General features: G+C 42.8%; 1 long non-coding RNA gene across 1 annotated transcript; it reads right to left on the bottom strand.

The window, feature by feature from the left end:
- Positions 1–1758: 1758 nt before the first annotated feature.
- LOC308467595 lies at positions 1759–3215 on the bottom strand. Its single transcript, XR_013981243.1, has 3 exons — positions 3159–3215; positions 2369–2491; positions 1759–1838 (listed from the first exon to the last, which is right to left on the bottom strand). It is a non-coding gene; the product is annotated as an uncharacterized lncRNA (long non-coding RNA).
- Positions 3216–9745: the final 6530 nt, after the last annotated feature.

The raw sequence follows: 9745 nt of genomic DNA on the forward strand, positions 1-9745 counted from the left end.
AGACATGTGTAAATATTGAATGAGTGGGAAAGAGGAACAGAGAAAGCAGGGTTTGGTCCTAGGCTGCCTGTATAAAATGTTGCAGAGAAAACAGAATGACAAAAAGGAATGAAATAAATAAAAAGATAAATGCCAAGAGGCAAAGGCAGCCACATCCTACACACAGCAGAATAATATAATGAAAATAGGCCCCCGCTTTCTTCAGCAAGCCTCATAGTTGGGCACAAGTGTGTGTGTGGGGGGGGGGGGAATCCACATCTGTATACTCAATTCTGACTGAACTCAGCCTCCTAGAGCAAAATATACACCAGGATATGGTCAGAATCAAGTATATACTTCCAGAGTTAACTCGAAATACATTTCTTCTGGTAAATGAGCCACCATAGCTGCTAGAGGGCTGTGAAAATTGGTGTCCTGGGCTTTTCTTACTTATTTACCCATGTATTCTCTGAAACCAAGACAACACACTGGTTGCCGGATGTGAAAGATATTGGCATTTTCCCAGCTCTCCTACCCCACTATCATGTTCTTCATCCACAGGAGATGTTTGAACAATCTGGTATTTTTGTATGCTTGACCCAGCCTTTGTTCTGATGTCAATGTTTTGTTTTGTGGGGATTGTGAACAGGCAAATTGACGCATATCTCCTGCCAAGCCCCTTCACATGTAAAAATGGTACTTAAGGGGGCCTTATCTGAGGAGGTGAGATATCTGACCAAAAAGAGCCTTTTAAAAGCTAATCTGCTTTTGCAGCCTTGTCCCCTTCACAACATCAGGGGTTCTGAAACAGGATCTTCTATGAAGTGGACCACTCATGCTGATTCTTTGTGAGTAAATCTTAACCAAGTGTAGTGAATAGCGTTTGATTAGATCAGAGGGTCGGCAGTTTAAATCCCCGCGACAGGGTGAGCTCCCGTTGCTCGGTCCCTGCTCCTGCCAACCTAGCAGTTTGAAAGCACGTCAAAAAGTGCAAGTAGATAAATAGGTACCGCTCCGGCGGGAAGGTAAACGGCGTTTCCGTGCACTGCTCTGGTTTCGGTGTTCTGTTGCGCCAGAAGCGGCTTAGTCATGCTGGCCACGTGACCCAGAAAAACTGTCTGCGGACAAACGCCGGCTCCCTCGGCCTGTAAAGCGAGATGAGCACCACAACCCCAGAGTTGTCTGCAAATGGACTTAACTGTCAGGAGTCCTTTACCTTTAGTTCAGTCTTAGAGCCACAGTACTCTATTTTTTTGGTATTCTGTTTTAACCTTCTACCTGCTTTCCCCTCTCTTTAGTCCTAACAGTTTCTTAATTTGGCTGCTTAAACATCGTTTGCCAGCTTCAGGGTTTTAGAATCTCCATGCACGTAGACCCTTGGTATTTAGTCTACTGGGAGTTTAGGACTGAAGTTGTAAGTGCCCAGCACACTCTTCTCTGGTATGTATTTTTGAGAGAGAATGGGCTGATGCTACATTCTGAGTAAATCACAAAGTTGTAGGTTGAACAGAGTAGTGCTGGGGCACTGGCTCAGAACCTTTTTTAAAAGCAGTTGCTTTTGTGTACCCTAGGTTCCTTCCCATCAGGGGCTGGAGTGGTGGTGACAGCAAATACCGAAGAGTAAGATCCACTGGTAAACTTGCAGGGTTAGTGTGTTGCAGCTGGGCAACCAAGGCGGTCAAGGAAAGCTATCCTGGGCCACACACCCGCTTTGTCACAGGGATAAAATCAGATAAGCTCACACTAGTACACAAAAATGGCTATGACACATATTGGGGTAATCCAATAAGACTTTTATAGCATTTCATACACCAACCAACAATGGGTTCCACAGCAGCCTAGAACTGGATAACCTGGCCCTGTAAGAGGAAACAAAAAAACCAGACTGAATATACAGCCAACAGCAACTGAAAGCATTTTAAATTTTGTAGCTTCCCCACCACCACCCATTTGCAAAAGAGGCTCATCACTTGCTATCAGCTAACCAGGACCACTCCCAAAGACTAAAGATAAACCTAGACAATGATTTCAAACCTGTATGATTGTAGGTCCCATATAAGGCACCCTGAAAAGTATAGTTTTTCATACTATTTGAATCCACTGCACTCCTACAAAAATTAAGGCTCCTGAGGGAAGCCTTGAAACAAGATAGGTGCATGAGAAAGGTGTACATATCCTGATTTGTTTTCACTTATTTATTCCTCCAACTCTTTTCTGTCATCACACTATATCAAACCCACTTTTACAATCAATTTAATGGTCCAAAGGACAGCTATCATCTCCCACTGTCACAACAAACACCCACAATTAGCAAGACAGGCAGCATCATTTTGGATACTAAAGGATGGGGCCAGCATTGCACAGAACATGACTTAGCAAAGGATTGTACCTTTCTCGTCTTGTCGCCTCCCAACTCGAAGTGCTTGCACCTCTTAACGGTCAGCATCCTCTTTGACCTGCAATTGGGCTCCGCACATTCCAATCTCAACACAATCTTCTTTGTGGTCTTTGCCTGAAACAGAAAATAAAGTCTATTCAGGCCCTGACAAAGGCCTATCTCCACATTTGTCCTCTGCCTTCCCTACACCTATGTTATGTACTGAGTTGAATAGGATCCAAATTGCAGCAGTCTGATTGGTCCTAGAACAATGCAGCAGTATGATTGGTTGGCAGGAACCACCCAATCATGCTCCAGATAGAAGTGAATCCACAACCTGATTGGCTTACAGTAGAATTCCAGAATTAGCCAATCATGTGCAGCCAATTGTGTAAATAATGTATATAAAGCAGATACTTTGAGGGGACTTTCATTCATTCCTCCTCACCACTATGAGCTGAATAAAGAGCATGAAATCACTTTGCGACTCTGAGTATATTTCAACCTACTTACAAGGCAAGGAAGAAAGGGAATCAGAAAAGTGAAAAGGTGAGGCAATCAGTCAGATTAGTATTCTGTGAAAATGAAAAGTGACCACAATTAAGCTGAGATCCTAAAAAGGAAGATCCAGTCCTAGAAGTTCTGATTTTTTCATTCATTCATTCATTCATTCATTCATTCATTCATTCATTCATATTAATTCCTGAAATAAACCCGCAACAGGAATTCTCCAGTTCCACACCAGCATACTCAGCTTCAAGTTGTACCATCCAAGTTTCCATAGCCTTCCAGTCAGGCTCACCTTTTTGCGAAAGATGGGCTTTGTTTGGGCACCATAGCCACTCTGCTTGCGATCATATTGCCGCTTTCCTAATGGGAAGAAATTACATCCTTCAGATAACAGTGGTCCACGTGGTCAGGCAGAGTAAGATGTCCCTTAACAGGAAAAGCCACCTAGCGAAAATGCATACAAGGGGGCCAAGGTTCAATTCTAGGGCTTCCCCAGTTGAAAAGGATTTAAAGCAGCAGGAAAATACTTCTCTAAGACCTTGGGCAGGCTAATGGAATATAGTTCACAGCAGTGTTCTTTTCAAGTCCTAAGACTGTCCAAAATATAATAGCTTGAGAATGCATCACTACTGTCCCTTGTTTTGTAGGTTCACAAACTCAGACTAGGGGTCAGTTCATTGAAGTATAAGAAATGAGAGATGCTTAATAGCTTTATGAAAGCCACCACCTTTCAAGCCTTAGCAACTCAGGAGAATAACACGGTACATAAAATGCTTTGAAGAGGTGCCTGATCAATTCTAACTATATTTCACAATTGCACCAGCTCACACAATAATTCTGCATACATGCAGAAAGTTTATATGTGCAGGTCACACTCTGTCAAATCATGCTCGTTTTCTACCCAAGTGTTTAATAACTGTAGAGCATTTTCCAGCAAAGAACAGTCACCATCTGTAAACACCTGCAGAAGATCAAGCATCCACTGAAGTTTATTAAAAAAAATTCCAAAACAATATTTATTCGTTTTTCGGTTACATACTCCGCATACACATATTGTATTACATTTTACATTTATGCTTGCTCCTAAGAGCAGGCTTCCCTCCTTCCTTCTTCTGGCTTTTTATATCACATCTAAATTTTCCTACCTGCCCACAGACTGTCTCACCAGAGTGGTACATGCTCTAGTTATCTTCCGCTTGGACTACTGCAATGCACTCTATGTGGGGCTACCTTTGAAGGTGACCCAGAAACTACAACTAATCCAGAATGCGGCAGCTAGACTGGTGACTGGGAGCGGCTGCCAAAACCACATAACACCGGTCTTGAAAGACCTACATTGGCTCCCAGTACATTTCTGAGCACAAGTCAAAGTGTTAGTGTTGACCTAAACAGCCTCGGCCCAGTATACCCGAAGGAGCGTCTCCACCCCCATCATTCTGCCCGGACGCTGAGGTCCAGTGCCAAGGGCCTTCTGGCGGTTCCCTCATTGCGAGAAGCAAAGCTGCAGGGAACCAGGCAGGGGGCCTTCTCGGTAGTGGCGCCCGCCCTGTGGAACGCCCTCCCATCAGATGTCAAAGAGATAAACAACTATCTGACATTCAGAAGACATCTGAAAGCAGCCCTGTTCAGGGAAGTTTTTAATGTGTGACATTTTAGTGTATTTTTGGTCTTTGTTGGAAGCCGCCCAGAGTGGCTGGGGAAACCCAGCCAGATGGGCGGGGTACAAATAAATTATTATTATTATTATTGCATTGTCTTCATCCATTTTTGTCTATTGTTCTTCTTTCATATTTGTTCATAGAGTATCTATAAACAAATAAATCCTCCTATATATACAATTTGTCTGTCTATATTCATTTACACCTACTATTAGTTACATTAGTCACATTGTATATTTTGCTTCTTATTGTTTTTGTTCTCCAATACATTTCTTTGTATTTCACATTATGAGGGTTTTTTCCCCATTTCTACTGGTTTCACTATTTCACCTTATCTTTCCTGTGTACAACATAAACTTTTCCCATTCTTTTTGGAATGTTTCATCGCCCTGTTGTCGAATTTTTCCCGTTAATCTAGCTATTTCTGCATATTCCATTACCTTCTGTCGCCATTCTTCTATGGTTGGCAATTGCTGTTGTTTCCAGACCTGGGCTAACAGTAACCTCGCCGCTGTTGTTGCATATAAAAACAATTTCCAGTTATTCTTAGCTATATCTTCTCCTACCATTCCCAACAAGAATGCCTCTGGCTTTTTCAAAAACGTATATCTAAAGATCTTCTTTAATTCATTGTATATGTTTTCCCAGTATGTTTTTACATTATCACATGACCACCACATGTGAAAGAAACTACCTTCTTTCACCCCACATTTCCAGCAATTCTTGTTTCCTGTTTTATACATCCGTGTCAATTTAATTGGAGGCATCCACTGAAGTTTAAGATAGGCTGTTTTATGAAATTTTGGCCTCAGTAGGTTACAAGATTGCCAAAATTCTCTGTCCACCCAGAAATTGTGTGTCAGTGCATGTGAGATAATACTCAATTAAAATCATGTCAGCTTGCAACATCTGAGTATCAAGCAAAATAAAACCAAGGACTACACTGAGAGCAAGAATGCAAGTCCTGCTGGATCAGACCAAAAGCCTATCTAATCCTGAATTCTTTTCTACCAGTGTCTCACCCAATTACTGAGGCATTCAGTGGAGTCATTGTTAGTGGTCCTCCATGGCTTGGTTACACAGCTAATATCCACCAGGAGCCATGCGTTCAGTACAGTAGGCCCAATTTCATGCAACTACCGTCATTGTTGAAGCTATGAGCTATGCCGTGCAGGGCCACCCAAGATGGACAGGTCACAGTGGAGAGTTTTGACCAAAAGTGATCCACCTGGAGCAGGAACCGGCAAGCCACTCCAGTATCCCTGCCAAGAAAACTCCATGGACAAAGACAACAGGCAGATAAAAGTTATGACGCTGGGAGGGGCCACTAGGGGCGCATCGGAAGATGGCTGACAATAACATCTCTCTGACCCACACGAGGTAATTAAGAGGCTGTGATGGGAGTAAGCAGCCTCCCTGCCCCCCCAAGCCTGTGGGGGGGACTGCCCTTGCCTGCTGTGCCCTATACCACCCCCGAAATTGTGGGGGTGGGGGCATTAGGCAGAAAGCCCTCCTGTGGATCTCGGCGCTCCTGGACGCTGTCTCTGGTCCGCGCCTCTAGCTGCAGTAACTTCAAAAGAAACAATTAGGAGGAAGCGAATGCACATATTTCAAGGAAGAAGGGGGTGTAAAGACTGCTAACTGAAGAGATCTCTGATAAATAAGACAGGTCGGAGGAACAAGAATAAATCATGAGAAGACACACCAAGGCTTGGTATGTTCGGCAAGGACTGGATGGGGGAGGGGAAAAAACTTTCCTTTCTTTTCTCTATGTGATTAACCAAGAATCCCCCCCCACAAGTCACAAGTCAGAAATGCTGTTTAAATGACTTAAGCTGTGGATTTAAGACTGTGTGGAGATAATTTTCTAACCAAAGCATGTTTTAAGAAGATCGTGGAAAGTATAAGAGCTTTGGAATGACGCAGTAAAAAATTCCGTCGCCATTTTGGCAAGTTCTGTCGGAAGACTTAAGCCTTGGAGGAGGAACAGAGTTGTTTTTATATTGTGGGTGAGCCTCCTCAGGGGGGCTTAAGAGCGACAAATTTGCGAGATTAATGATGGAAATAGTGATGTTATTTATGAAAGCGATGATATATGGAAACCATCTTGATATGAGGATTGGACTAACGGAAAATTCACACAGGATTATAATTGGTGCTTGCCTGCTTAAGGAGATTATCAGAAGAGATCATAAAGGAAAAAAGAAAAATATACGAACAAGATGAGATGTGGAAACAACAAGATAAGACTGGATACAATTATGAACATTATTTGGACAGAATTGTGGATATTAATGCAGTAGCAAGAAGATGATCGGAATCCCCCCTCGGAACTTGAAATATGGGTCCCCTCAACAAAATTTAAAATTCGGCTTTGTAATTCGGAATTTATGTGATGTGATTTGATTTGATTGGTCGGTTAATAAATTTTTTTTTAAAAAAAAAAAGTTATGATGCTGGAAGATGAGCCCCTCAGGTCGGAAGGCGTGCAACATGCTACTGAGGAAGAGCGGAGGACAAGTACAAGTAGATTCAGAGCTGATGAAGCCGAAAGGTCGCTCAGTTGAGGATATGCCTGGAAGTGAAAGGAAATAAAGGCTTGACGTATCTCGCTTTGCATGTCATGAGTCTGTCTCATATATTAGTTTCACCTTTTATATCTGTCTCAAATATTAGTTACAGATGGGTAGCCGTGTTGGTCTGCCATAGTCGAAATAAAAAAAATTCCTTCCTGTAGCACCTTAAAGACCAACTAAGTTAGTTCTTGGTATAAGCTTTCGTGTGCATGCACACTTCTTCAGATACACTGAAACAGAAGTTACCAGATCCTTCTATATATTGAGAAGGTGGGGAGGGGTATTACTTAGAAGGGTGGTGGGAATCGGAGATTGGCAGATAGCTGAGATGAGCCTGTTGACGACTCTTAACGACTGTAATAGGTCTTACAGGAAAAGGCAAGGGGTGAGAAGGTGAGAAATGGCTTAGTCATGTATAATGAGATAAGAATCCGATGTCTCTGTTCAGACCAGGTTTCTCCATTGTTTTAAGTTTGGTAATGAGTTGTAATTCAGCAGCTTCTCTTTCCAGTCTATTTCTGAAATTCCTTTGTAGTAAAACAGCTACTTTGAGATCTTGTATAGAATGTCCTGGGAGATTGAAGTGTTCTCCTACTGGTTTCTCTGTTTTGTGATTCTTGATGTCAGATTTATGTCCGTTTATTCTTTGGCGTAAGGTTTGGCCTGTTTGTCCAATATAGAGAGCTGAAGGACACTGTTGGCATTTGATGGCATACACAATGTTAGACGATGAGCAATTAAATAGTCCCGAGATGGTATGTGTGATGTTGTTGGGGCCAGTAATGGTGTTGTCCGGGTGTATGTGGCAGCAAAGTTGGCATCTGGGTTTATTGCAGGCTCTGGTGCCAGTGTCCGTGTTAAGTCTGGTTGTAGTATTATTGTGGGTTAGGAGTTGTTTAAGATTGGGTGGCTGTCTGTAGGCAATGAAAGGTCTTCCTCCCAGAGCTTGAGAAAGAGAACTGTCATTGTCCAGGAGAGGTTGTAGATCTCTGATGATGCGTTGAACTGTTTTAACTTGGGAGCTGTATGTGATGACTAGTGGAGTTCTGTTATTTTCTTTTTTGGGTCTGTCTTGCAGCAAGTTCTCTCTGGGTATCAGTCTGGCTCTGTTGATCTGTTGTCTAACTTCATCTGCTGGGTATTTTAGTTCTGAGAAGGTTTGCTGTAGATCTCTTAGGTGAGAGTCTCTGTCTGTAGAATTGGAACAGATGCGGCTGTAACGTAGTGCCTGGCTATATACAATGGACTGTTTGGTATGTTTGGGATGGTAGCTAGAGGCATGTAGATATGTTTGTCGGTCAGTTGGTTTACGGTATAAGGTGGTGTCTATGTGTCCATCCTGTATTTTTATAGTAGTGTCCAAAAAATGTATTTCTTGCATAGATTGATTCATTGTAAGGTTGATTGTGGGGTGAAAATCACTGAATTTCTGGTGAAAGGTGTCCAGGGTCTGTTGACCATGTGTCCAGATGATAAAAATATCGTCAATGTATCGCAGGTACAAGAGAGGTTTGAGTGGGTAGGAGTTTAGGAAACGTTGTTCTAAATCTGCCATGAAGATGTTGGCATACTGTGGGGCCATGCAGGTGCCCATTGCTGTGCCGCTGATCTGAAGGAACAGGTCATCACCGAATTTGAAGTTGTTGTGGGTAAGGACAAATTGGCAGAGTTTGGTGGCAAGGTCCGCTGTGGTTTTATCTGAAATGGTGTTCCTTATAGCTTGTAAACCATCGTTGTGTGGGATGTTGGTATACAGAGATTCCACGTCCATAGTAGCTAGTATAGTATTGTTGGGAAGATTATTTAAAGATTGTATTTTCCTCAGAAAATCTGTGGTGTCACGTACATAGCTGGGAGCACTGATGGCATATGGTTTCAGAACAGAGTCCATATAACCGGAGACACCCACTGTAATAGTGCCAATACCTGAAATGATGGGGCGTCCTGGATTTCCTGGTTTGTGTATTTTAGGTAGAAGATAGAAAGTTCCTGGTCGAGGTTCTGTTGGTGTGTTGGTGAGGATCTGTTCTTGGATGTGTGGGGGTAGCTCCTTAACAATCTTGTTCAGTTCTTTCTTGTATTCTTGTGTGGGGTCTGAGTCCAATTTTGTGTAAAAGGCGGTATTGGAAAGTTGTCTGCGAGCCTCCTGAATGTAGTCAGTTTTGTTCATGATGACGACAGCTCCCCCTTTGTCTGCTTCTTTAATTATAATGTTTGGGTTGTTTCTGAGATTATCTATGGCTCTCCTTTCAGCATGGTTTAGATTTTGTTGTAAGCGATGGTGTTTTCTGGTTACATCTGTTTGGATTCTGTGGCGGAAGCAGTCAATGTACAAGTCCAGTGTGGTATTGCGTCCATCAGGAGGGGTCCATGTGGAGTCCCTTTTTGTGTAACACTTTTTCAGTGGTAGTTGGTGGTCAGTGTTCTGTTGGGAGGGTGGTTGTTGTTCTCCAGTGGGTTGAGAGGTGTTGTGTTGTGAAGTTGTTGTTTGTTCTGATTTGTCTTGTTGTTGTGTGTGTTGAAAATACTCCTTCAGGCGTAAACGGCGGAAAAATGCTTCCAAGTCCCCGTAGAACTGGATCATGTGTGGGGATTTGGCAGGGCAGAATGACAGTCCACGTGAAAGGACTGATTCCTCGGCTGGG

Source organism: Podarcis pityusensis, assembly GCF_964106645.2.
Source record: "Podarcis pityusensis genome assembly, chromosome: W".
Lineage (NCBI taxonomy): Eukaryota > Metazoa > Chordata > Lepidosauria > Squamata > Lacertidae > Podarcis > Podarcis pityusensis.